The 27,830-nt window shown below is 45.6% G+C and overlaps 1 long non-coding RNA gene across 1 annotated transcript; it reads right to left on the bottom strand.

Annotated features, from left to right (window-relative positions):
* Positions 1–515: 515 nt before the first annotated feature.
* LOC143820815 (uncharacterized) lies at positions 516–27,830 on the bottom strand. Its single transcript, XR_013225548.1, has 3 exons — positions 27,784–27,830; positions 2,338–2,562; positions 516–618 (listed from the first exon to the last, which is right to left on the bottom strand). It is a non-coding gene; the product is annotated as an uncharacterized LOC143820815 (long non-coding RNA).

Raw genomic sequence — 27,830 nt, 5'->3', positions numbered from 1 at the left:
GTTTGAGAAATGAAAGTCCAGAATTACATTATGTGCTTGCTACTCATAATTTCTTGGGGAAAGCCAGTGTTCTTCCTTTTATAGACTTCCACAACTACTCTTCAGAAATGTTCAGATGTAAACTAACCAGATTAATATTCGTTGTTCTCAATTTTTATTTTAAATACAGTGATGAAGACTTATTTCAGGGGATCTTCTTGGCTTTTGAGCTTTTGCAGATTTGTTAGCTGGAACAATTCATTTGTCATCCTTATGTAGTTATTTAATGTTGCTGGATGGTTGAGTTAATTTGTCGCCTGTATGTGGTTATTTAATGGTGTTTGCTGGCACATGCAATATGTTACCTCAATACGAATCTTTAATTATCTAAGGAAATAGAAATTCTATTGTTATGTTTAATTGGCTGATTTGGAAATATAGCATGGTCTTTGATGTACATGCTCACAACTAGGAGTATTACGAACTTTGCCATGAACATGTTCAGTAGGGGAACATGTCAAGTTTGACAGCCACGATCGCCTATGTTCAACTGTCTGCATGTCCACCTCATATGGATATTAATTTGCTTTGAAGCTGTGCAGTAATTGCAGTGGCGGAGTTTATTTTCATGTCAGGAACCTGAAGGTTGAGCAACAAAATAGATTAAAATTAAAATACAATTTTTTGATATAAAGTATACATTAAGATGATAAAAACAACATTAAAAGTGAAGAATGACTTTGCAATATTGCACATAAAGTCTCAATGGTTGCAAATGGTATGACTATAGACCAAATGCATTTCAACCCAGAGAGTCTTCATCAGGGGTCAAATATATGGCACACATCTAATGACAGAATCTGAATCATAAATTAAACTGGTTAGGGGTGGTGGGAGGAGTTGCACTCATTGTGCGCCTGATTGGCCTTCCATCCAACGAATGGGCAATCAGGTGGCCATTCTCCTCCAACTAATTCCACATGGAAGAAGTGCCAGCCCGCTGTACTGTGCCAATGCCCAGAGGTGAGCCAGCTGGTGAGCCAGCTGGGAGGGAGGGCTGGGGTCCTGGGCCTATGGTGTAGGGGGGAGTTGGACAGGTAGTGGCTGTGGCCCGCTAGGGAGAGGAACCTGGCCCTGGCCTCTACCACATGGAAGGGCTGATGTAACTGAGAGCTATGGAGAAGAAAGGAGGTGAGTTGTGATGTGAGCCCGTGCTGCTGCATGCTGAGCTGTCAGTCAGCCCACCTCTGAGCTACCTGCTCGGTCTTCTACGCTGTATTGGTGGCTGCTGGCATCCACTAAGGAGGCCGTCCAGCTTGCAGGAGGGTTGGGGAGGGAAGGTCCCCCATCATCGGCCCTGTGTTCTGGGCTGGCTTCTGTGGGGAGGCGGGGGGCCTGTGTTGGCTTTACGGCCCTGCCTGACCACCTGCATGAGGCCCCAGGCAACCTCCGAGCCACGTGCTTGCTGGCCACCTCCCCCAGCCAGGTGCTGGACACCCTTAAGGAGGGCTGGCATCTGGGGACTGAGCAGGAGGCGGGCACCAGCCTTCCCTATGCAAAGAAGCCCTGGTACTATGAGGAGGTGGAGTGGGGGGGCTGGGGCAGCCCACCCACAACACCAGTCCACCTCCAAGCCATAAACTCCTTCCCCGGCATGGAATGGGTGGATGCAGGCCTCCTGCAAAGAGGCCAGCCAGTTGGTGGGCTGGGCTGGGGGGCGGAGGCAATACCTACCATTGAGAGCCAAGTTGGGGGGGGGGGGGCTGAAGCCTCGGTGAGCCTTTTCAGGATAGTGTGGGGAGGCGCTGAGTTCCAGCTTGAGCTTTCTGCTGCCACCCCAGAAATGGCCACTCAGGCCTGTGGAGGCTTCAGCAAGCCCTTTCGTGGCAGCAGAAGGAGGCACAGAGTTCCAGCCCGTGCTTCCTGCCACCCCCCTCTCCCCGAAGACACTTAGCATGGCCTGCGAGGGCTTCAGCGAGCCTTTGGGGGCACAGCAGGGAAAGGCACAGAGTCCTCACCGGCACTTCCTCCCCCTGCCTCGAAAATGCCCTCTGAGGTCTCTCCAAGGCCTCAGCTGTCCTGCTCAGGGAGGGCGGTCCATTGCCCATTGTATTTTGCAATACAACAGCTTTTTATCTAGTATTCAATAAGACTTGTTTGGTGGCTTCAGAATCGTAGGATGTGAAGCTCCTAAAATATATATTATAATAATTCCAGGTGTGGACTGCACAATTTTTTTAAAAGTCTCTTTTAGATTACACGTGAACATTTGAACCTTGACCCCGGATAGAGTGGTGATTCTTGACTCCTTCACACCCTACAAAAAGACATGTCACAACTTTCACATGTAGTTCTCACATGCCAGCTTTTCTTCCAGTTTTCTCTATAACAAATTGGATCCATTTCGCTTTCCTAGTCAGTTTGTTGTGATTGATTGCAGCAGCTGGATCGAAAAGAGTATCTGTCCAGATGTCATATTGTGGTCTATGGTATTATCTTGACTTTCCGCATTTCAAACAATTATCCCCGTGATCAGTGCTTCCACGCGCCAATCCTCTGTACTATTGAAAGGGTAAATGAGGCCTAGAAGATAAGTGAAACAGATATTGAAGCATGACAATAGTTGCGTTTGCTTGGCTCCTTATCACATGGCTGCTTGGTATTTGGAACCGAATGTTTTAATTGACTTCATTGAAAAAGGTGGCGTTTGAGGCAGATTAAGACTGACCTGGAAGTTCTGTCAGATCAAATGACTGATTACCATAAATACATGGGAAAGGGGCAGGTTATTACTGGGTTCATAATTTGAGATTGATAGTGCTGTTTTTTGGTACTTGCTTCTGTTGTTATTTTGTCATATTTGTTCATGTAAGCTACCCTAAACATAATTTGCAAATATAGTATTTAAAAAAAAATCTCTTAAATACATAATTTCATATCTGCTTTAAAGAAAATCCTTCTCAGTAAACCATGAACAAGAAAAGTTGTTTTTTATACTTTGCTTTTCATGACTCAAAGAAAGGAGTCTTAAAGGGGCTTACAATCGCCTTCCTCTCCCCACAACAGACACCCTGTGAGGGGGGTGGGGCTGAGAGAGCTCTAAGAGGACAGTGACTGACCCAAGGTCACCCAGCTGGCTTCATGCGGAGGAGAGCCAGCTTGGTGTAGTGGTTAAGAGTGTGGTCTTCTAATCTGGCGATCCGGGTTTGATCCCCCGCTCCCCCACATGCAGCTAGCTGGGTGACCTTGGGCTGCCCACAGCACTGATAAAGCTGTTCTGACCAAGCAGTAATCTCAGGGCTCTCTCAGCCTCACCTCCCTCACAGGGTGTCTGTTGTGGGGAGAGGAAAAGGAAGGCGATTGTAAGCCACTTTGAGACTCCTTTGGGTAGAGAAAAGTGGCATATAAGAACCAATTCCTTCTTCTTCTTCTTCTTCTTCTTCTTCTTCTTCTTCTTCTTCTTCTTCTTCTTCTTCTTCTTCTTGGGGAATCTAACCCAGTTATCCAGATTAGATTCTGCCACTCTTAACCCCTATCCCACGCTGGACTTCGAGTTAACGAGAGATGGTTATAAAGCAGATATATTTCCTCAGAGCCAGTTCAAATCATTATAAAGCACATTCTGTCAGAGGCTGACATGCAAAGGCAAAGAAAGTATGGCTCAATCTATTTAAGATCATCCAGTGACTTTTGAATGTTATCTCCCTGTCCCTTGAATATAGTCCAAGAGTTCATTCACTCAGAGGGTCACCTCTGGAAAAGTAAAGCAAGATAGCCCTCTCTGACATAACTTTCCCCCACGTACGTCTTCACAAGACGACTTTCAAAATTAATTTCCTCACCATGAAACATTACATCAGAATGCACCCCAAAGAACCAGTCGTTAAATATATATATATAATGTATCAAAAGCACATTATCTGAGCAATAACCATTCATCTGTCAAAAATGCAGAACAGATGGCAGGTTCACTTAAACGATCTAAAGCGATTGCCAGGTAGGTCAAATAACAGTGTTGGATGGCTAGTTTGCTTCCTCAGCACCAGACAGAAACTCACTAAACGTTCCCCTCCGTTTCATAGGCAGATCCCTTCCCTGCAATGGATGTGAAATTTAATTTTCATTGCAGACTTGGGCTATAACGAGTGGCAGGGATCTGGAGTTGATGGTTTTAAAAGAGGCGCATGAAGACCTTCCTGATTCTTTAACGTGGCAATGCGCGGGCAGGCTCGGCAAACCTCGCACGCGGCCTCAAGCGGCAGAAGCGTGTAGAAATTCTCTCGTATACATCTTGGCATCTGTATTGATTTCTTTATGCATTGTACATATGCTCAGTTCGCAGCGATGACCCATTGCACGGAGCAGGGAATTACATTTAAACCACCCTTTGCTTTTTCCATCGTAGTTGCTGTCATTCTGTTATTACAGCATAATACTAAAGGTCTCCTGCTTCCCGCTGAACTCTCCTGATTCTCAGGAAGTACTGAAAGTGGATTATTGAGATTTCAGACATGCTCCTGTGAGACATTTTCATAGTGTTATCAGCTTCTTCTTTTCCTGATGCATTCCTGGCTGACTAAGGGAGGGGGGGAAGTGTCATAAATACAACCCCAAAGAAAAACAAGCTTAAGATTGAAACTCCCAAGGGGGTACTGTAAACATTAGGGACATGGTAGATCTCCAAGCTTGAAAGAGCCTCTTGTGGCGCAGAGTGGTAAGGCAGCAGACATGCAGTCTGAAAGCTCTGCCCATGAGGCTGGGAGTTCAATCCCAGCAGCTGGCTCAATGTTGACTCAGCCTTCCATCCTTCCGAAATCGGTAAAATGAGCACCCAGCTTGCTTGCTGGGGGGTAAACAGTAATGACTGGGGAAGGGAATGGCAAAATCACCCTGTATTGAGTCTGCCATGAAAACGCTAGAGGGCGTCCCCCCAAGGGTCAGACATGGCAGGGGATACCTTTACCTTTAACTTTTAGACCTCCAAGCCAGCATATCAAGAAATTCCTCAGAGATTACTTCTCTTTCTTCTTATTTTAGCCTAATAGTTTTTCATCTGAGATAGTGATACACCACACCAGGCAAAAGGAGAAGGGAAAGCTGTACAATAAAAATGGCACAGGGGATGACTGGAAGACACTTCCATGCAGCCACCTGAATGAAAGGAAACAAGGCTGAATCTGAGCAAAAAGGAGACTTTCTCAGAAGCCCATGAACCATGCCTTGAGTTGCATGATGGAAGAAATACTGGATATATACTTCTAAAAACAGTTTAAGAAAGCATTTGTGTTGGGAATTCTGGACTTCGCTTGGTCCTGAGTCCTTCCAGGGAAATAGAGTTGCTGAGTAACAGCATTTGCAAGTATGCAGTTTGTGGATGAGGCACAGATCCAGACTCACAGCACTTTAAAGTTTACTGGGAAAGATTATTTATTAATTTGATCATATTCACCTGCTTTAGTCTACTTACTGAAACAGAGTACAAAAGCTTAAAGAGTATTTACAAAAGCAGCACATTGCAAGCCTCTGTGGCTAAGCTGCAGGCAGACTACATCAGCAGTAGGTGAGAGCTGGCTGATTCCGCATGATGGCAGCTGTGCCGCTGGCTCTACGTTGCTGTAGAGCTGTATGCTCCATAGCAGTCTGTGTCCACACAGGGGGTACATTTCAGTGGGGCATCAGGTGTCCCGCTGAAATTTGTGCTCCCAGAAAACAAAACAGCGGCAAATTAGTTCTGCCACATGGGGGGATCTTTATTTTGCAATCCCACCTTCCTGCCAAATGAAAATAAATGTCCTGGTCTAGCCCCATGAAGCTGACTAGGGCATAGTTTGCTCCCTCTGGGCCACCCAAGGACAGGGAGGAGCCTGGTGATTAGAATCATAGAATCATAGAGTTGGAAGGGGCCATACAGGCCATCTAGTCCAACCCCCTGCTCAACGCAGGATTGTAAACCACTTTGACCGTTTACACACTGGAAGTTTTGTGCCGGGCTGCAGGCTGGAGTTTTAATCGTGGCAGGTTGCCTCACCTGTTCCTGCAGCCACATGGGGGAACATTTGGCTGGGTTCACCTCATCCGCCCCTGATTTGTGCTCATGCACAGGAACTGGGGCAGTGAAGTTCCCAGTGCGTAAACGGTCTTTGAGACTCTTTTGGGTAAAGAAAAGTGGCATATAAGAACCAACTCTTCTTCTTCTGCAGCCATTTTTGCATTGTGCGCACCACCATCTCTCACAATTCCAAATATCCCTGGGGGCTCAAAAAATTATGCAACACAAACCCGGACAACGATGTTGTGAAACATTATCTCACAGCAGGAATAGAGTTGTGTTAAAGATAGATTACAAAATCAGGGAGCTTTGAGGTATTTTTGTGAAAAGTGCAATCGAAGCAATGAAGTTTAGAATCTGCTTAATGTTCGCCAACGAGAAATATTTAGAAATGTCACTTTGTTACATCAAAGGGAGCTAAAAAAAGGGGGTCATTCCACCCACAATAGTAGGATGTAAAAATTCCTATGCATGAATCATTCCAAGTTTACGAATTAGTTCAGAAAGATAATAATATCATAAATGAGTCAGATGAAAATGTGAGGGCGTAGAGAAAGAATTTCTAATTGTGTGGGGTGCTTCACAAGGAACACAGACCGAATGTGAGTTCTGTGACAAAGATGGACATAAGCCTCAGTGATCTATATTTCACTGTTAGACTTGAGTACCTCTAGGTCAGTGGTTCTCAACCTGGGGGTCGGGACCCCTTTGAGGGTCAAACAGCCTTTTCACAAGGGTTGCAACAGGGCGAGCAGCTTGGCCGGCGGGGGGCACCGTCACTGTTGCCACGAGATCGGCATGGTGGAACAAGAAGCAGAGCTAAACTGAGAAACCCTGGGAAAAAAAAACAATTTATGATCCATGAACAATGGATCTTCAGGTCAGTTTTGGTTTAATTTCTGTGAAAGAACACTTGCGTAGTTTTATGGTTGGGGGTCACCAGAACATGAGGAACTGTATTAAAGGGTCTGAAGATTAGGAAGATTGAGAACCACTGATCTAGGTGGTAGCTGAAGATGTCCTGAGATTAAAATTGATCTCCAGGTGACAGCCACCAGTTTCCCTAGAAAATAGCTGCTTTGAAAGGTGGACTGTATAGCATTATGCCCTGATAAAGTTCCTGCCCTCCCCAGACTCAGTCTCCTAAGTCTCCAGAAATTTCCCAATCTTTACTTGTTGGGGAGGAACTGTGGCCTAAGTTCCTTTGCCCAACATTCAAAATTGGGAAGTTAAATAAGACGGACATGCAAGACTATCCTTATCCATGGTACCCTTATATATTTCTGAAACAGCCCTGTGGGTGGAGCGTGTCCAGCCCCACGAAAACGGTCTGGACTCGATTCCGGCGAAGCTGGCCGCACCCTGATTGGGCAGGCCCCTAAAGCGCACGCCCTCCTTGGTATTTTCGGCCCTGGCCTCTGCTTGGTGGAATGAGCTTCCAGAGGACAACAGGGCCTGTAAGATGGAGCTCTTCCGCCAGGCATATGGTTGAAGCCAGTACGCCTGGAAAAACTAGAATGTCATGGGCCTTCTCTCTTCCTCAATATTGTCTGGTCTTGTTGTCTTAAGCTGAATGAAGTTTCACTGAGTCAGTCAACTTGCTTTTGAACAACTTGTCCTTTTATACTTATCCTAGAGCTTTTGGCCCCTAGTGAGTGGGTTCAGTGGATTCATCTGTCGTTCCTGTTTGAATTGCCTTGACTGTTCCTGCCCTGTTGTGTTGAATGGACTTGTACCTTGCCCTGTCCCAGCATGCATGGCTGGATGACTTCAGCCCTGTGCTTGACCAGGAGAACTCACTGGCAGTCTTCAAGCAAAGGTTGGATACCCACTTTTCTTGGATGCTTTAGGATGCTTAGGGCTGATCCTGCATTGAGCAGGGGGTTGGACTAGATGGCCTGTGTGGCCCCTTCCAACTCTATGATTCTATGATTCTATGATTCTGTGCACTACCCCAGGGGCCTGATATCTCATGAGTCTCAGATACCTTTGCTGCCATTTTTATAGCCATACCCAGGATCTGTCTGTTAAACCCATTGCCAGAGTAGGACGAAGTGCACGGATAAACCACAGAGGCAGTCCGGGTCAGCAATGACCATACTTTCACAGATTGTTACCTACAATTTGTCATTGCCGTCTCTTCCCAAGGGCCTTACTGGCATACTTTTAAATTGGCTGATGGAAAAGAAAAGAAGCCACATTTCAGTACATTTCCTCTTGTGCATTTGTCTAGCTCAAGACAACTTCCAGTGATGCAAGATGCTATTGTATTGATACAAGCATGTCTTGCTTCATCAAAAAGCACTTTGAACTGGAATAACAAGTAAGGCTGCCAACCTTCAGGTGGGGCCTGGAGATTTCCCATAATTACAACTAATCTCCAGATGACAAAAATCACGTCCCCTGGAGGAAGCAGCTGCTTTGGAGGGTATTCTTAATGACATCATACCCTGCCTTCCCCAATCTCCATGCCCAAGTCTTCAGCATTTCTCAACCTTTGTAGAAAAAATGGGCAATTAGCAGAGCAAAACCACAGAAATGCAGCACATGGTTCCCCATAGATAATCCTTTCTCAGCCCTACTGCCAATCCCCTCCCTATTGTATGACAAGGGGGGAGACCTGCCACATATAGAAGCAGTGCTGGGGAGGGAATAGGCAGGAGCACCTGTGGTCACCCTCTCTTCCAAAACTAAAAGCATGTGTTAGAAGTAATGGGTGACTTGATCCTCTTAGACCTGAGTAATCCTTTGAAATGGATCTTGTCTCCTATTATAGAATCATAGAGTTGGAAGGGGCGATGTAGTCCAACCCCTTGCTCAATGCAGCATTAGCATAAAGCATCCAGGATAAGTACCTGTTTTGCTTGGGTCAATGAAGAGCTGAAATGAACTCCCAGTCGTGTCCTGTTCTCTGAGTCCACGCATGTAACACTCACCACCTTAGGCAGGCAATTCCACTGCTGAACTACTTTGACTGTGAATCCCCCCCCCATCGCCCCGATATTTAGCCAGTATTGTTCTACATGGAGTTTAAAGCCTGTAGCCATTACTACAGGTCTTATCTTCTACTGTCAACAGGAACTGCTCCCTGCCCACTTTCAAGTGACAACCTTCTAAATACTTAGAGAGCCATCATGTTCCCTCTCAGCCCCCTTTTCTCCAGACTGAACATTCCCAAGTCCCTCAGCCTTTCCTCATAGTATTAATGAATACTGAAATTTGTGTGCCTTTTGCTTCCGCAGATTCAGGGTACTGAACTTGGCAAACACAGAATAATCATTGAAAGTCAATCACGCTTAACCATGTAGACCAGGCTTTCTCAGAAGGGGTTTTGTGAATCCCTGGGGGGTTTTGATGGCCCCAAAAGGGTTTTCCAATTGGGTGGAAGCTAATAAATTTGTAATGTTTTTAAATAAATTGTTAAACATGTATAGGGTGATATGACCATATGTGGTTATGTTGACTCACCTGCCACTCCCCAAATGGCCAATGATAGGCCTGGAGGAAATAGAAAGGACCCTGGTCATAAAAATCTTTGCTGATCGAGGCTCATCACACATGGTAACAACTGGAGTCCAGAGCGGTAAATGCTCTCATTTTAACTGCGTTGGAGGAGTGGAGGGTGACTGAGTATGATTTCATAGCCAGTGGGGAGTGTCTGGGTGACAACACTTCTGCTGTCATGTGACTTCCGGGAGTGTGGCAGAGAGGCGTGGCCTGCTGACATCACTTCCAGGGTTACTCAAAGCCTGGATAATAGTTTCAGGGGTTTCTCAGTGGTAAAAAGGTTAAGAAAGGCTAATGTAGACATTTACCATGACATTGCATGGTGGATATGTTATACAGGATAGACATTCTGAAGCCCTGTTGCCTTCAGCACTCAATATGGAATAAGGTTAAACTTTGTAGGGTTAGTTCCAAGATCCGTGTTTATATATTTACTTGTGACAGGTACATGGGTTTTGCCTCAGCCATGTCACAATGGCCATTGCCACATGAGGAATATGTTACTGGACAGCCTTGGCATGTTGGCGGCAGATATAGCCCCCTCCACATGACATCACCAACATCCGGTAGCCAGGTCACGATTTGGCCATTTTTAAATCGCGATTTCGGGAATCCAGAAAACTGGATTTACCACCCTAAATCGCGCAAACCAACAGTGAGCAACCAGGGATAAGAACATAAAAAGGTAAAGGTAAAGGTATCCCCTGTGCAAGCACCGGGTCATGTCTGACCCTTGGGGTGACGCCCTCTAGCGTTTTCATGGCAGACTCAATATGGGGTGGTTTGCCAGTGCCTTCCCCAGTCATGACCGTTTACCCCTCAGCAAGCTGGGTACTCATTTTACCGACCTCGGAAGGATGGAAGGCTGAGTCAACCTTGAGCCGGCTGCTGGGATTGAACTCCCAGCCTCATGGGCAGACAGCTTCAGACAGCATGTCGCTGCCTTACCACTCTGCACCACAAGAGGCTCTAATAAGAACATATGGAGGGGAAAACATGTTATAGTCTCAGCACCTTTGTTCCACCCTTGTACCCACCCTTCCCCCTCCATTTCCTGCTTTGAGTAATTTCCCCCCCCAAAATGGCGCAGTCCGTGTTACAGCGGGACCGCCAGCCTACATTATCCAAGGTGAAATAACATCTTCTTTAAAGTGTGCATCATCTTCTTGAGACCAGGCAGGCAAAACACAGCCCCGTTTCTGTTTTCTGGCGGTGAGGAATGAGCTGGGAAGCGGGTGGTGCGGGTGATCAAGCAGCTTTCTCCCAATCATTCAGCCATGTGTGTGCTTTGTTTTTAAGCCTACCATTAGCAAAAAAAAATAAATGTATTTTTGGGCATCAGTTATCTATCCAGCTTTCTTAAAACTGGGCAGGTAAAAACAGTCCTGTTTGCATCTTCTAGAAGTGGGAAATGAGCTTGGAAGGCGGGGGGGGAGTTATCTGGCTGCCTTCTCCCGATCGTATAGGAATCTGAGAAGCTTGTTTTAAAGCCAACCATGAGCACATAATATCTTCTTGGGCTCCAGAGACAACGTGCAGCGTCTCAGAAATCCACCCAGACAGAAATAAAGTGCAAACAAAAAACAAAAAAAGGGGGGTGCGGAATATTGTTCTGGTGTTTCTCCATAGCAACAGGGCAGTGTTGATTTTATGAAAGATGCATCTCTGTTGTGTCATTACTGCATAACAATGTTCATGTACCTTTAAAAGTATATATATATATATATTAATTTTGGGGATGGGGGGGAGTTTCAGTCCATGAGAGAACTGCTGTGTTGTGATTGGTGGCTTGCTGTTATTGACAAGCCAAGGAAGAGAGGGAGAAGTTCGTTTTGCTTTCCCTTGCAGTCTCATCAGGGGGCAAAAAGCCCTGATGGGGCAGAGGGAAAATGTGGGAGGGGTATCCCCTTTGAGGAGGGCTGCAAGCGTGAGATTTACTGCCCCATGTTTGCCAGCAGGAAGCCACTCGCGTTTTACCCCTCCATGCGGAAATGGCCAATGTCTTTCTTCTGAGAGGTTTTCTATGGGTTCCCTCCTCTCAAGAGAGAAAGACCATGATATTGTGATGCAGATTGTCTCTAAAGCCCTTCCCTGCAGGGATTTCACTTTGCAAGCTTCTATCCTCCTGTCTGTAGAGTGCTCACATTCAATATAGAAGGATTTATCATTTAGTTTTTGGAATAGAAGAACCAGCAGAGTTGTATAGCCTCAAAAAGGCCACCTGGTGAAGCAATTCAGATTTTTTTTTTCTTTTTAAGTCTCGACAAGAATGAACAAGGTGGGGAAGAGAGAAGATGGAAGATGAATGTGTCTCCATGTGTATACCCATGATGTTTTATGTAAACCACCATGAGCCTTATGGGAGGGCAGTATAGAAATTCAATCAATCAATCAGTCAATTCTTGTTCTGTGATCAGTGTAAACTACAAAAATATGGTCTGCAGAAAGCAGTTGATGTACCTTACAATAAAGGTTAAAAAAGGTAAAGGTATCCCCTGTGCAAGCACCAAGATGTCTGACCCGTGGGGTGATGCCCGCTAGCGTTTTCTTGGCAGACTCAATACAGGGTGGTTTGCCATTCCCTTCCCAGTCATTACTGTTTTACCCCCACGCAAGCTGGGTACTCATTTTACCGACCTCGGAAGGATGGAAGGCTGAGTCAACCTGGAGCCAGCTGCTGGGATTGAACTCCCAGCTTCATGGTCAGAGCTTCAGACAGCATGTCGGCTGCCTTACCACCCTGTGCCACAAGAGGCTCTTCCCTCATAATAACACATACCATATTTCTACATACATTCTATGCAGACATACATACATTCTACATACGTTCCAGCAGGGGCCATAACCCACCATAGTTCTAGTACATGGAACTGAGATAAGAATCACAGAAAGAAGGATGAAACTGGTGATACCATCATATGATCTAGCGATCCCCAACCTGTGGGCTGCGGACCACATGTGGTCCTTCGACTAATTGGAGGTGGGCCCCGAAGGACACCTTCTCCCCCCCCCGGCCCTTTACATCATCCCCCCCAGCCCTTTACAACACACTTCATTGTTGTGGCATGTCTGTATCTTATTTTGAAGGGATGTTTAAACATTACCATAGTGATCAGAGAGCACTAGGGCAGTAGTTGAGAGTAGAGGAGTAAACTACCCCCCCCCCCACCGGGCCTCAGTAAAAGGCGGTGAGTGGTCGCCGGTGAGTGGTCCCCTGCGTTGAGTGGTCCCCGGTGATAAAAAGGTTGGGGACCACTGATATAATCTACCACACTGCAGCCTCGAAAGATGAAACTAATTGGTCATTTCCTATTTCACATCCCTTTCGCATCCATTTTCATCACAGAATCTACTGGAGAACAACTACCATCCTTCCAACCCACCAATAAACAGGATGCTGACTACCACATACCAACAAAACAACAATACAGGAAAAGAGACTCCACATGAACCCCTTCAGATTGTTGCAATGCCGCACTGGATCTCCACACAGAATGCTTCCCCCACAAGATCCAAACAGATGTGGCCAACAAACATCACACACAGCAGACTATCAGCCTTGTGGAAAGGAAGGTCATAGGCCGCCTCAGGAACAATCCGAATACGCTAATTAAAGAGGCAGACAAGGGGAAGCTGCTGTAGTCATGAACATATCAGACTACATCCAGGAGGCTTAAGGACGACTCTCGAATACCACCTTTTACAAATAACTGGACTCAAACACCACACAGGACTAAAAAAGAACTGCCCAAGATCATAAAGGAATTACCTCTGCATGTTCAGGAAGAAATCCTTTCAGACACACCAGGTACCTTTTATCTTCTACTTCAAATCCACAAACATGGCAACTGAGGGCGTCCCATTGTCTCCGGCATCAACACTATCACCAGGAGGGGTATCTGGATATATGGACTCCGCTCTAAGATTCTGTGCCATTAAGTTATGTCCCTGATACCATAGACTTTCTAAGGAAAATGCAATCTTTGAACAACCTTTCAGAGAATACTATTTTATCCACTTTGGATATGGAATCCCTGTATACCAACATCCCACACAAATGTGGGCTACGGTCTAAAAGGAATACGATTTCTAACAACACCACTTCTGACGTAGCCATTTTGCGCCATTTTGTTTTTACACATAACCACTTCAGATTGGGTGACAACTTGTTCCTCCAGACAGCCAGTTTGGTGCAGTGGTTAGGAGTGTGGACTTCTAATCTGGCATGCCGGGTTCGATTCTCTGCTCCCCCACATGCAACCAGCTGGGTGACCTTGGGCTCGCCATGGCACTGATAAAACTGTTCTGACCGGGCAGTGATATCAGGGCTCTCTCAGCCTCACCCACCCCACAGGGTGTCTGTTGTGGGGAGAGGAAAGGGAAGGCGACTGTAAGCCGCTTTGAGCCTCCTTCGGGTAGGGAAAAGAGGCATATAAGAACCAACTCTTCTTCTTCTTCAGATCAATGGTATAGCCACGGGCACATGAATGCCCCCTCAGTATGCCAGCATCTTCATGGCAGACTTGGAGCAATGCTTCCTAAACTACCCACTCACACCTCTCTTATACTCGTGATTCTGCGGGTGAAAACCTGCTGGTCGTTCCCGGCCCTAGGGAAGCACGCCTGGCCTCGACCAGGGCCAGGGCCTTTTCGGTCCTGGCCCCGACCTGGTGGAATGAGCTCCCGGGAGAGCTGCGGGCCCTGCGGGATCTTTCAACATTCCGCAGGGCCTGCAAGACGGAGCTCTTCCGCCAGGTTTATGGTTGAGTCCGGGGCTGATAATAGATCTATGCCTCCCCCGGGGACTCGGGTTCTGGACCCGAAGCAAAACATCATCAGGACCTCCTCTCCACCCGCTAGTAGTGGGAGGGGGGGGGAGTTGAGCTGCCGTTCTTGCCATGCCGGCAATATTGGCAATGTTATTATTGTTTTATGGGGTTTTAATGGGGAATTGCGATATTGTTACCCGCCACGAGCCGCAAGGGAGTGGCGGGCTATAAATCTAATAATAATAATAATAATAATAATAATAATAATAATAATAATAATAATAATAATATATGATATTTTTATCATCTGGACACATGGTAAAGAAGCCCTGGACACTTTTCACCAAGCATACAATGTCTTTCACCCCACCATCGATCTGACAATGACGCTATCCCATGCAAGAAATGCATTTTCTGGACACTACTGTAAAAACAAACAATGGATGCCTAGAGACCACCTTATACCAGAAATCCCCTGACCAACAAACATACCTCCGAATCGGCCGTCTCAGGCCGACAGAGCCAGCGTCGCCCTGCGGGGGGGGGGGGGGAGGCTCAGGCGCCGGTGCATCAGTCGGCGCACACATGCAGGTCTAAAATAATGTTGAAATGATCTACAGCTTGATCCTAATTCTCTGTATGACAGTCTTAACCCTTGTGTGCAATAAGTCCAGCACCCATGAGGGCAACAGGAAAGAAACAGCAATTTTTGTTCGCTCCTAGGGGGAACATATGTAACACAGTGTTTCTGGGGCCATACAGTTATAAGTTTGCAATGGATAATTTAGGTGTGTAGATTTAGCGTCCAAGTTTTTCTCAGAAATAGATGCTACTGTTTTAGCAAAATAATTATTTCACCCCCCTCCTCTGAAGACACATTTTTTCCCACATTTCTGTTATTTTCACCCATTTTCACTCAAAAGGAAGACCCTGAAATCTTTAAAGTCTCCTGAGGTGGGACCTCTCAAAACTTGTGCTGGGAGACACAAGCCGTATTTAATTGAAACGGAGACTTTTTCTTCTCTGCCCTTCTCCCCTCTCATCAGGCTTCTCCAGCCCTTCCAGCCTGATTGGCTGCTAGCTGCTCTGCTCATACACCAAACAGGACTAAAGGAGGTTGATGTTTTTCAGAAGGGGACAGGACATTTGCCCATCTATCATAGTGACCTTAGATCCAGTCATAGAATCATAGAATCATAGAGTTGGAAGGGGCCATACAGGCCATCTAGTCCAACCCCCTGCTCAACGCAGGATCAGCCCTAAGCTGATCTCATCTTAACCTACAGTTTTTAAAAGGGTGCCATGTGGAGGATGGAGCAGAATTGTTCTCTCTTGCCTCAGAGGGACAGACCAGAACCAATGGGATGAAATTAATTCAAAAGAAATTCCGTCTAAACATCCGGAAGAAGTTCCTGACAGTTAGAGCGGTTTCTCAGTGGAACAGGCTTCCTCGGGAGGTGGTAGGTTCTCCATCTATGGAAATTTTTAAACAGAGGCTGGATTGTCATCTGATGGAGAGGCTGATTCTGAGAAGGCAAAGGCATGGCAGGTTACAGTAGATGAGCGATTGGGATTTGAGTGTCCTGCATAGTGCAGGGGGTTGGACTAGATGACCAATGAGGTCCCTTCCAACTCTATTTTTTATGATTCTATGATTCACAGGATTGTTGCTATAGGGGTAAATCCGGAGGAGGGGAGAGCAATGCTAGTTCCCCGGCAGGGAGAAAACCAGAGTACAAATCAATAATATTAGGACAGTATAAGAAAAGGAGATGCTGTAACACGTTTTACACATGATCTACATAACAAAAAGATATAAACAGAAGTGGTCCTTTGATAATCCCCGTGATTCGCTCTGTGTTCCAGTCACTGAAGAGATTAGTTAACACTCAAGGTAGTTTAATTATCTTGTTCTTATAATCAGGGTGGCGAAAACTGGTAAAATGTTTGATTTCCGTCACCTTTTAAATACATTCCCAGTACAGTACCGAGAGGACTTCTTATCTGAGTTTGTGATTACAAATAGAAGGGTGTTAATTATTTCCCCGAGGCGATCGCTTCAGCAAAGCTAACAGTTCCCTTCTGGTGGCAGGACATCTTGTGCCTTTCATGTAAGTGCTATAGAACACAGAATAAGAACTTATGGAGACTAAATATTAAGCCACAGTAGCCGAGGGAATCTGGTACCTAGATGGCTTTCTTTTAGAATACAAAGAACAAGGACTTTCAAGCTGTCTGTTATTGCAGACTGAACAAACAAGAAAAGAAAAATGGAAGTAAAGATCCTTTGTGTACAACTTCTTTGGACTGTCATCACATCACTGCAAGTAAGTAGCCGCTCTGTACTTGTCCATGCAGACAATAGACTCTTCAGAGTTTTTAAAAGTGCAGCTTGCAGAGGAAAAACAACATTATATCAATAAAATTCACAATAACCAGAAGCACTCAATTATCTACTGTCTGCACAGTTTTCCCTGAGATTCAGGTACATATCTCTGCAGTTCCAATATTCCTAGATTAGAAAAAAAATAGATTATATATGATGCCATCCTTTTTTGATGTGAAAATGTCTTGTGGTGCACTCTGGGGGCAGGAAGCAATGGGCAGGCACTTTAAACCTTCCCCCCTCAGCCTTCTGTGCCTGCAGAGAGCTTTCTCTCTGTAGCTACAGCAGGCTGAGGGGGGAGGAGTTTAAAGAGCTTTCTCTCTGCAGCCACAGAAGGCTGAGGGGGGGAAGGTTTAAAGAGCTTTCTCTCTGCAGCTACAGAAGGCTGAAGGGGAAGGTTTAAAGAGCTTTCTCTCTGCAGCTACAGAAGGCTGAAGGGGAAGGTTTAAAGAGCTTTCTCTCTGCAGCTACAGAAGGCTGAGGGGGGGGGAGGTTTAAAGGGCTTTCTCTCTGCAGCTACAGAAGGCTGAGGGGGGGGGGAGTTAAAGAGCTTTCACTCTGCAGCCACAGAAGGCTGATGGGGAAAGGTTTAAAGAGCTTTCTTTCTGCAGCCTCACAGGGCTGTGCAGAGAGGGAAGAGCCGACAGAGCGGCTAACCAATAGAAGAGTGGCTGGGTGGGCTATTAAACTTTTCTCCACACAGCCCATTTAGGCAATGAGACACTGCTTTCTCCTCTGGTGGGAGGGTCCAGGAGTACCTTAAAGACTAACCAAATTGACGGCAGGGCGTGTTTTCACATACATCCTTGATGTTTTCATATAAATCCTATGCGAGAATCAGATCCTCGCCACTTTTTCTGTGTAACTAATGATTAGGATCGGTGCACAAGGAACTCCTTCCCATGATCTCTTCTCTGCTGCCCAATACAAATCCTGGTGACACTGTTTGCATTGTAGGAGAGCAAAATTCTAGTTCCATGGCACCTTCAAGACCAGGGGTAGTTAAACTGCGGCCCTCCAGATGTCCATGGACTACAATTCCCAGGAGCCCCTGCCAGCGAATGCTGGCAGGGGCTCCTGGGAATTGTAGTCCATGGACATCTGGAGGGCCGCAGTTTGACTACCCCTGTTCAAGACCAACAGGATTTCTGGAGTACATACTTTTTCAAGTCCAAACTCCAGTCAAAACTTATACATTGGATATCTTGCTGGCTTTTAAGGGGTTATTGGACTTGAGTCTTTTTCTTCTACAGCAGCCCAGCACCTCCAACCACCTGAAACTGTTTACCTCAAGGCTAGATGCTGTGACAGCAGATTCGATGATCTCACACACACGCCTTCCTAATAAGATATATCATGTGCATAGTTCAACAGCATATATGAAGAATATTCTACAGGGGTGTGTGAGAGGAGATGTGAAGTTAGCATATTTAGACTGGGACTTCAGTCTAAATATTTTCAAATATTCTCCTCCTGATTGGCTGAATTGTAGACTTTCCGCTCCTTTGAGTCTACTTCATCCCTGTTTGCCTTTGGATGAAGAAGAACAGTTAAGCAGTTAGACTGCTAGGACTCTCTCTCTCTTTCCGAAGCTATTTTATTTCTCTATAAAGTTATTTATTCTTTAATCAGTCAGTGCTTTATTCCTTTGCATATTTAGGCTGCCAACAATATGAAGGTGGGGTTCTTTTAAGAAACGCTGAATGTTGTTCAAAATGTAGAGTTGAAAGTGCATCCCTGGGAAATATTTTAAAGCGATTTCTTATTGGCTAAATGAGCCAAACTTGGGAAATGCTGCTCATAAATCAGAGCGAGGTTTCTGAAGAAACCATCCATTTTGAAGGTAATGGTGGTTAGGGATAATCCATGCTCCCTTTTACGGGTTTCCCCCTTGAGATTTATATACTCTGTGGGGGGTTACGGTTTGCTGAGAGCATGATGGGAAAGCTTTTTAGCTACTTAACCTCTCCCCCAATGGTTTCATGGGAGATTATGATAATCTTTCTGCTGTCAACAGTGATAAGCTATTTTCTGAAAGCTCTGTACCTAGCCTGAATTGTTTCTGGGTGATTTGTGGCTAAAGCAACAGAAGTCATCGCAAGTGGCATAAGATCCCTTTGATCTGGAAGACGTAGTTTTGCCGCAAAATGAACTTCAATAACAAAGTTATATTTCTTCCAGTCAGGCCTAATAACTGAAAGAACTAGACAGGCCAAGCTGAAACTGAATCCAGGGAAGAGAGAGTTTGGGATGGTGGCTGAGAAGGGTGATGTTTTAGAGAAACTGGATCCAATTATTCTCAAGGGCTAGCCAATGGAAACGCATCTTAACTGGGAACAAAACCTTTATCACCTGCTTTGATCCTCTTCTTTAGGCCTGGGAACTTAATGGGAAGCTGACTCTTGGAAGGAAGAGCCTGCAAAAACACTGCTGCCCTTAGGGCAGAGCTTTTACCATCTGTCTGGGTCCCTTTCCCTCTCCTGTGTAGTAGTTTGTTGCTGCCTGGTAGATTTATTATATTTATGGCCTATTGTAAGCTGCCGTGACCTGGATAGTGCAGGCAAATCTTGTCCCATTAGATCTTGAAAGCTAAGCAGGGCTGACCCCAGTTTCTATTTAGATGGGATCCCTTTGGGGATTTTGGTAGCAATTCTTCCAAAGAACACTAGGGGTCATGACATGGAGGATGGAAATGGCAAACCACCCCTGAACGTGCCTTACCTGGAGCATGGGGTTGTATAATTCTAACCAAATGTAAGGGTGATGTATATTCAGAATGTACGGTAATTCTTTTAAATAATAATTCTGGCTTGTTGTTAGTTGCGAAGTCGTGTCCGACCCATCAGACCCCATGGACAATGATCCTCCAGGCCTTTCTGTCCTCTACCATTCCGCGGAGTCCATTTAAGTTTGCACCTACTGCTTCAGTGACTCCATCCAGCCACCCCATTCTCTGTTGTCCCCTTCTTCTTTTGCCCTCGATCGCTCCCAGCATTAGGCTCTTCTCCAGGGAGTCCTTCCTTCTCATGAGGTGGCCAAAGTATTTGAGTTTCATCTTCAGGATCTGGCCTTCTAAGGAGCAGTCAGGGCTGATCTCCTCTAGGACTGACTGGTTTGTTCGCCTTGCAATCCAAGGGACTCGCAAGAGTCTTCTCCAGCACCAGAGTTCAAAAGCCTCAATTCTTTGATGCTCGGCCTTCCTTCTGGTCCAACTTTCACAGCCATACATTGCAACTGGGAAGACCATAGCCTTGACGAGATGCACTTTCGTTGGAAGGGTGATGTCTCTGCTTTTTAGGATGCTGTCCAGCATCTTTTAATTTGTTTGCTCTAGTCCCCATCTGCAGTGATCTTGGAGCCCAGGAAAATAAAATCTGTCACTATCTCCATTTCTTCCCCATCTATTTGCCAGGGATTCTGACTAGTCATCCTCAATTTTGGTTTCTACACACACGCACCTTTAGGCACCTGCTCATGCAGAGGGGAGGAAAAAAATTATCTGATCAGCTTTTCTCTGATCATTTCACGGCTCCAGGAGACAAATCCCATCTGTGTGACTGACAGGAAGAAAAACAGAGCGGAGGCACAGACCTTTGTGGCTTCGCTGTTTATAGAAAGGACTATGCTAATCGGTTGCAGCAATACTAAAAAGGAACCTTTAGTCACCTTAAAGCCTAATAGATGCATTGGAGGAAAAGCTTTTGTGGGCCACATCAGATGTACCGTGAAAGCTTCTGCTGTATTAAATCTGTCGGCCTTTCAGCAGCCAACAGGCACCTTTTGGATTTACCTGGAGATGAGGAAGATGAAAACCAAGTCTTCTGTGGTCTAGGAAATGTGCCCTATCAGGCTATCATTTTCTTTTCTAAAAAGATCTAGGAGCTTTCCTACATGCATCGATTCAATGAAAAGGAAAAAAGGGGGAAAAACTCCATGTGAGGATCTGCATTCTCTTAATTATATTTTAACACATGCAAGTCAGGCTGAATATTCTGACCTCTCCTTCTCAAAGGACAGCATTTCTATTCTGCCTGTATTCATTCTGGGCCCTGGCACACATTCCAATAAAGTTGTCTTTATTTCTGCAGGACAGCTCCGCGCTTAATCATTCGGCAGAACTGGAATTGCAATTGGCACGCTGAAAATTCATTGAAATGACCTGGGACTTCCATATAAATTGAGCTCCCTTCTTCCCGCTCTCACGTTATAGGAAGAAGCAGCTCATAATCTGTCCTTTAGCATATTACACTTGCTGTATTTATTTTAGCACGTGAAATGCAAACTGGAGATAATATCTTTAAAAGACACACAATTGAAACTCAATGGGAAGTCTAGATAATGGGCTCAGGGAAAGAAAGCACATTATGGAAGGCATTTTATACACATTTTTAAAAATACATATACATATACATATACATATACATATGCACACACATGTATATTTACACACATGTATATATATAAACATACATATATACACGCACACATAAATTTATCACAAAAAATAAATATCAGTCCACGATGCACCTTGTCTGCCCCTGATTTGTATTCCCGCATGGGAGCCAGGGCAGCAAAGTTCCCAGTGCAGAAACAGTCAACATCCCCACATGCAATAATAGGATAAATAATATGACCAGGACTGTTGTAAGGATTCCTCTGATCATGAATACAAAATGCTTTCATCGGTCTCCTGCACTGTATAAATTGCAAACATTATTCAGTTTCTAAAAGAAAAAAAAAGACACCCATTTTGTTTAATGTTATGGTGGATTGCAGATAATAACTTTGATTTGTATGTATACACGCCAGTATTAACTACCCCAATTTTCTCCATTTTTACAGACACAACCTAACAGCACTGTAAGGGAGGTTTGGCTAAGAGGGAGGGAGAGATTGGTACCAGGTCACTCAGCAACATTCCATGCGCAATGATCTGAATATGGATCTCCTAGATCAGGAGTCTGTGAGTCTCCAGATGTCTCCAAACTGTGAGTCTTCAGATGTCCACGGTCTACAACAGGGGCAGTCAAACTGCGGCCCTCCAGATGTCCATGGACTACAGTTCCCATGAGCCCCTGCCAGCATTTGCTGGCAGGGTCTCATCGGAATTGTAGTCCATGAACATCTGGAGAGCTGCAGTTTGACTACCCCTGGTCTACAATTACCATGAGCGGCCATCAGACAGAGGCTCATGGTAATTGTAGTCCATAGACACCTTGAGTGCCGCAGTTTGGCCACTCCTGTCCTAGATCCTAGTCTGACACACTAATGACAACACCTGCTGGTGCTTCACACATCATGTCTCTATAACAAGTATCTAGGAGCCCACCAAGCTTAACATTTGCCTGTTGGAGATGACCCACCAGCACACTTATTAAAAATTGCGATTGGGCAATGGTGCTATGTCACTTCTGGGATAAACCTGGAAATGATGTCACCCCTCTCTAGAAATCATTGAAAACTATATGGTAAAATTCTTCATAGGTAGCAACCAGGGGACCATCATTGGGATAACCACAAGACCTGGTGGAACACTCTGCCAAATGAGATCAGGGCCTTGCAGGGTCTTAAACTGTTGTGCAAGGCCTGCAACAGAGAGTTGTTCCACCAAGTCTATCCTTGAGGCCATTGGGGGAGTGGGTGGACTATATAGTTGCTGGCTTTCCTGTCTACAACCCATCTAGGTGAAGTCCACCTGGATGAACAACTTACTCTTCCCTCTTTTTTACTAGGGGAAAGAGGCAGTTGGAACCTGGTCTAGTTGTGATTATTATTTAACATTTTTAAATCTGGAAGGGATGTCAGAACCCTGTAGGAATCCCCAGAAATTCTAGAGGGGTGTGAATGGCAGTGGGAAATGAGAGGCGATGGGGTCCCCCATCCCCACCAGAGAACGGGCCACCCTGTTATGCAGAAATAGCAAAAGAGAAGTCAAACAAACAACTTGAGAAGCAAGCCAGGAACCTAGAAGGTTAAGCAGCTAAAGAATAAATATCTATTTATTACAAAGTGCACAGTAGATATAGATTAAAAACAAATTTAAAAGCTATAAGGCAGAGGTAGTCAAACTGCAGCCCTCCAGATGTCCATGGCAGGGGCTCATGAGAATTGTAGTCCATGGACATCTGGAGGGCCGCAGTTTGACTACCTCTGCTATAAGTACTGTGATTCAGTTTTTGGACTCAGATTAGATTGCACAGTTTAGAACCACATATTGCTCATTGGTTGCCTGGGGGAAGAGGCGGAGTCCCTATTTTACAGCGTACCTCACAGTTAATCCGTCATGAATTCTTTAAAGAAAGGGCAGAACATAATTCCACATCAGCTTTTCCTTGCATAAAAATATCTCCAGGGTACAACAGGAAGGCCTTCTATTAAGAAATTAAATGGCAAATTGCTGTGAACTAACCAACGTGGGTCAGGATTGTGTCTTCAGACAGCTTTTAAATTAAAGTCAATCATGCAGCCCAGACATCAAGTTATTTTCCCCCGACTGTGTGCTTCCTGCTGACAGTTGTACAATTACAATGCACCGAGATTAACTCCTTTAAAAAAACAACAACTTCGCAAACAATTCTTAAAAGCCCTGGGAAACGATACAGCGGGGCTCCAATACCTGAACTGACGGCTGGAGACAGGGGGGTGGAAATACTTTATAATAAACCACACTGCTTAGACGTAAAGGGGGGGGGAGGAAATAAAACCCTACTCATTAGCATTAATAAAAGGATTTGATTATAAAAACTAGTCCTCAATGACTGTCCTGAAAGAATGGAGGCATTGGAGATTGGGTCGGGAACTGGGTTATCAATATGGTACAGAAAGCAATAAGAGGAGCTCATGGAAAATGCATACATGACCTTCGGAAGAGATTAGCGGCCGCTGTAATACATTAGAAAAACGCAGAGCATTGTTCTCCGGCACATAAGATATTTTGCTATTATAATGACAACGGCACAAATGTAATACAAATTCTCACTCTTAACGGCCTTATCAGGCGGCTCCATGTTGTATGGGTAGCTTGGTGTCTTGCTTAATGCTCCAGGATACATAATGACATGGGGGGGGGGTTAATATCTCCTGGTTTTTTTTCTTCCTATGCTGCTTCCAATCATTCTTGTCCCATTGCTTCTGGAGTGCTTTTCCTCACATAGGGATGGATTAACATCCTCCTGTCCAATTTGTAATTAATCCTGGGGAAAAGATGGATTAATTAGCCAGATGTTTGCTGGACATCTGGTAATTAATCCACACGTCTCCCGGTTCAGTGATGAATTGGACTTTTGGCTCGAAGACCTTTAGATCCCAGGACGTGGTGGATGATGCCGTGACATACACACTGCGGGTCTAGGGGTTTCAAAGCCTGCCGGTTGCAAATCCCACTACCGTTTTCTCTGCAAACCATCTCAACCCCTTTCTATTATGGAAGGAAAACATACTAGTCGTTTTAGGCAACAGAGAGGCTGCAGTTGATGGGCAGTGTAAATACTTTGCATCTGGGAAGGTCCCAGGCTCCATCCCTGACACCCACTGCAATCCTCAGAACATTTTCCTGGGAGTAAGTCCCAATGGATGGGAATAGATCTGTTCCCTTCACCACCTAAAGGCTCTTAAGCAGTAAATGTTGGTAATTCACCCCCCCCCCTGTGATCTTCATGAGTTATTGTCTGTAAGAACAGGCAATGTTGAGCTAAAAAGGACCCACTGTAATGGGTTTAAACTACGTGTAGAACTGTACTGGCTAGATATCAGTAAAAAAATCACAAGAGTAATTCAGCAGTGGACCAGGCTGTTTAAGCATGAGCTCAAATAGACAAGGAGGTGCTTGTTATAGTCACTGGAATTAAGACGTTCCATGACTACCTCTGCAGTTGTCACTTCATGGACCACAAGCTTCTGCTGGGACTCTTCACAACGGATTGACAGACTCCGTTGTCCCCCTGCATTCTGCGCTGGCCCATTTTCTGCCATGGCTATGACTTCTGGCTCGATACATAGCCCAGGCAAATCTATCAGCCACACCGATTCCCTCGGCCACCTGCTGCTGCCCCAGGTCTTCCCCCCATAATGCCATGCAGGGTCAAACACTGAAGTTACCTTGTGGTCTTCTGTTGCAAAAATGCATCTGGATGAACTTCAGACAAGTTTTAGGCAGGTTTTGGTCACAAAAGCTTTCTCTTCTAGGGTTGCCCTCTCTGAGTTAGAAATACCTGGAGCCTGAAGAAGGAAGGGTTTGGAGAGGCGAGGGACTTCAGTGGTTGTATAATACCATAGAACCTACCTTCCAAAGTGGCCATTTTCTCCAGATTATCTCTGTTGACTGGAGATCAGTTCTAAACCCAGGAGATCCCACCTGCAGGTTGGCAATCCCATTTGTTTCAGTATTAAGAGGTGTGATCAGCTATTTGCAGTGAGCTTTTCCTCATGGAATGCACAACCGTCACTTGGTGATATATCATTGCCACCCTCAGGGTCAGCAATCCATTTTGTTCAAAGGTGGAAGCTGTAACAAGGCCTATTCAGGCTAGATATCAGGGGGGGGGGGGAAATTTCACAGTCAGAGTAGTTCAGCAGTGGAATAGGCTGCCTAAGGAGGTGGTGAGCTCCCCCTCACTGGCGGTCTTCAAGCAAAGGTTGGATACACACTTTTCTTGGATGCTTTAGGATGCTTAGGGCTGATCCTGCGTTGAGCAGGGGGTTGGACTAGATGGCCTGTATGGCCCCTTCCAACTCTATGATTCTATGATTCTATCCCAAAGATACCAGAGTAACATAAATTGGAGCCTCCTGGATCTTAGTCTGATACTCTAACCACTTTGCCGCACTCTCCCCTTTAAAATGAAGTAGGGGAAGATGAAGCCTTTGTGAAGTTTGCTGCTTACATACATCTTGCGCAACAGATGAGGCCTGATATGCACAAGCTGTTTTTAAGGTTGGAGTTTGTGTGCTTTAGATAAGTGGTCCCCAACCTTTTTATCACCGGGGACAGGTCAATGCTTGACAATTTTACTGAGGCCGGGGGGGGGCGTTGTCTTTTGTTGAGGGACATCATCGCCGCCTGAGCCCCTGCTACGCTTGCTTTCCCACCAGCGCCCCTGACTCCCCACCGCCCACTGGGAGTCGCTGCCAGCAGCAGCTGTGCAGTGCCATGCCGAGGAGGAGCCCCAGCCATGGCGGCCACTGGAGAGCACCAAAAGTGAGCTGGCAGCAGAGTGGCAGGCAGCCCCTAAGGCAGCAGACGGGGAGGAGGACGAGGAGGAGCCACGGCCTGGTACTGACTGATCTATGGACCAGTACTGGTCTGGTTCCGGGGGTTGGGGACAGCTGCTTTAGATCACAATCTTAAAAATACTTGGATGTGCGTAAGCTCCATGGGGGGACCGTCTCTCTGAATATGTCCCCTGGAGAGCTATTCGCTCAGTGAACACCAACTTGCTGACGATCGCCAGCCCCAGAGAGGTACGCTTGGCTTCAACTAGAGCCAGGGCCTTTTCAGCTGTGTCTCCAGCCTGGTGGAATGAGTTGCCATCAGAAGTGCAAGCACTCATGGAGCTTTTTGAGGTCTGGATGTCAGACTTCTAGACTTGAAGGCAAGCAAACGTCTGTATTAGCAAGTTTCTTTATTCTCAAGCGAAGACATCCAGCAGGAAGCATAGGCAGAACTAAAGGTACATACAAGGATTCACATATATAAACATAGGCACATCCCCTTCCCTCCCTCCCATGGGAAGGTGATGACTCGGATTTCAAAGGAAGACCAAATATTCCTATAATCTGGGTGCTAGGCACAGCAAAGCGAGGGAGTCTAAGGGGGATGGTATCGCACAGCTTTGTTATGGGAAGCTCCAGTCATAAAACACAAGCTAGAGAATTTGGCCTTGAAGTGCCAACCGAGACAGGAGCTGGGAAACATCACAGGCCAGGCAGCTTCAGACGTCAATCACAAAAATCAATTACCAACCATATGGTAGAATAACTGGGGTTCAGACACTGGAAGGCTTGCAAGACAGCACCAGGCATTTGGTTCAGGCCAAGGATCACCATCACCATCAAACCGGGCCCTGCCGGACCCCCCCCCCTTCCATACCCCGTTTTGTGCCTGGTTGACAATCTGCAACCCTCTCTTCCAGGCTCATAGGAAGAGCAGGAGCAATGCTTTACCAATAGATTTAATGCATTCCGAAAGTTACATTCCATTGTACTGGGTTTTTAACTCACTTTGTAAACTGCCCTAAGACTGCGGGGAGAGGCGGCGGCCTATGAATTGAAATATAAATAAATATAATTGAATTAAATAAAATCGGACCTTCCTCTCAGCAGGCCTATTTAGGATTGTTCCCTCACTCCCACAAATTATTTTACATCAATTGAAAAGACATAGCAAGGGAGGGAAACTTATTTGCCGTCCAGGTAGACAGAAGCAAAGGACAGAGTGGCTGTATCTTCAGCGAGGTAGTGGAACTCCTTACTTCCCTTCCTCTTCAATCTTGGAGATTTTGTACACAGTCTACTGGTTCAAATGTAATTTGCCCACCCCATTTACTGCAGACAGAAGTGCAGATCAGACCATCTGGCTGCTACTGTAGCACACTTGATTGGGACTAAGTGTCATTAAGCTCGTGTTAGACCAGGATGTCATTCTGAAAAAGCATTGACTCTTGCCCTTTTCTAGAGAAATATATTGCTATACAGGGGTGTTGAATAATAGTTTACCTAATGAGGATCATTCAGCCTTTTCCCACTCGATTAACGCATTCATAATTTTTTTTTTTCGGGTTACATTTTTAGGTTTGGAAACATGACCCTAATTTGCATTTGCCCTCGGGGTCCGTTTACATAATGAGCCAAAGCTTTCAGCCCGTGTACTTGCGGTATGCAGGGTTCAGGACCCGCGGGTGGAACTCTAGCTGCTTGGCCTTGAACTTCTACAGTCACTAAAACTTCCTTCTGCTTTTTGGAATGAGTCTCTTCCTAAATCATTTGTCTAGGGGAAAAGGGCTCCACACTCCTTACCTCTCTGTGCATACCCAGTAACAGGAGCAACAGGACAGTAAGGCCAAGCAATTCAGTAGGTTTCTATTTCTGGTCCTCACCTCTTTTGGTCTGCTGCCCAGGGCTTTGTGCTTGGCACCAATGAGAT

Source organism: Paroedura picta, chromosome 1 (assembly GCF_049243985.1).
Source record: "Paroedura picta isolate Pp20150507F chromosome 1, Ppicta_v3.0, whole genome shotgun sequence".
Taxonomy (NCBI): domain Eukaryota; kingdom Metazoa; phylum Chordata; class Lepidosauria; order Squamata; family Gekkonidae; genus Paroedura; species Paroedura picta.
The sequence above is the reverse complement of the archived record's forward strand: the minus strand, read 5'-3'. Positions and strand labels throughout refer to the sequence as shown.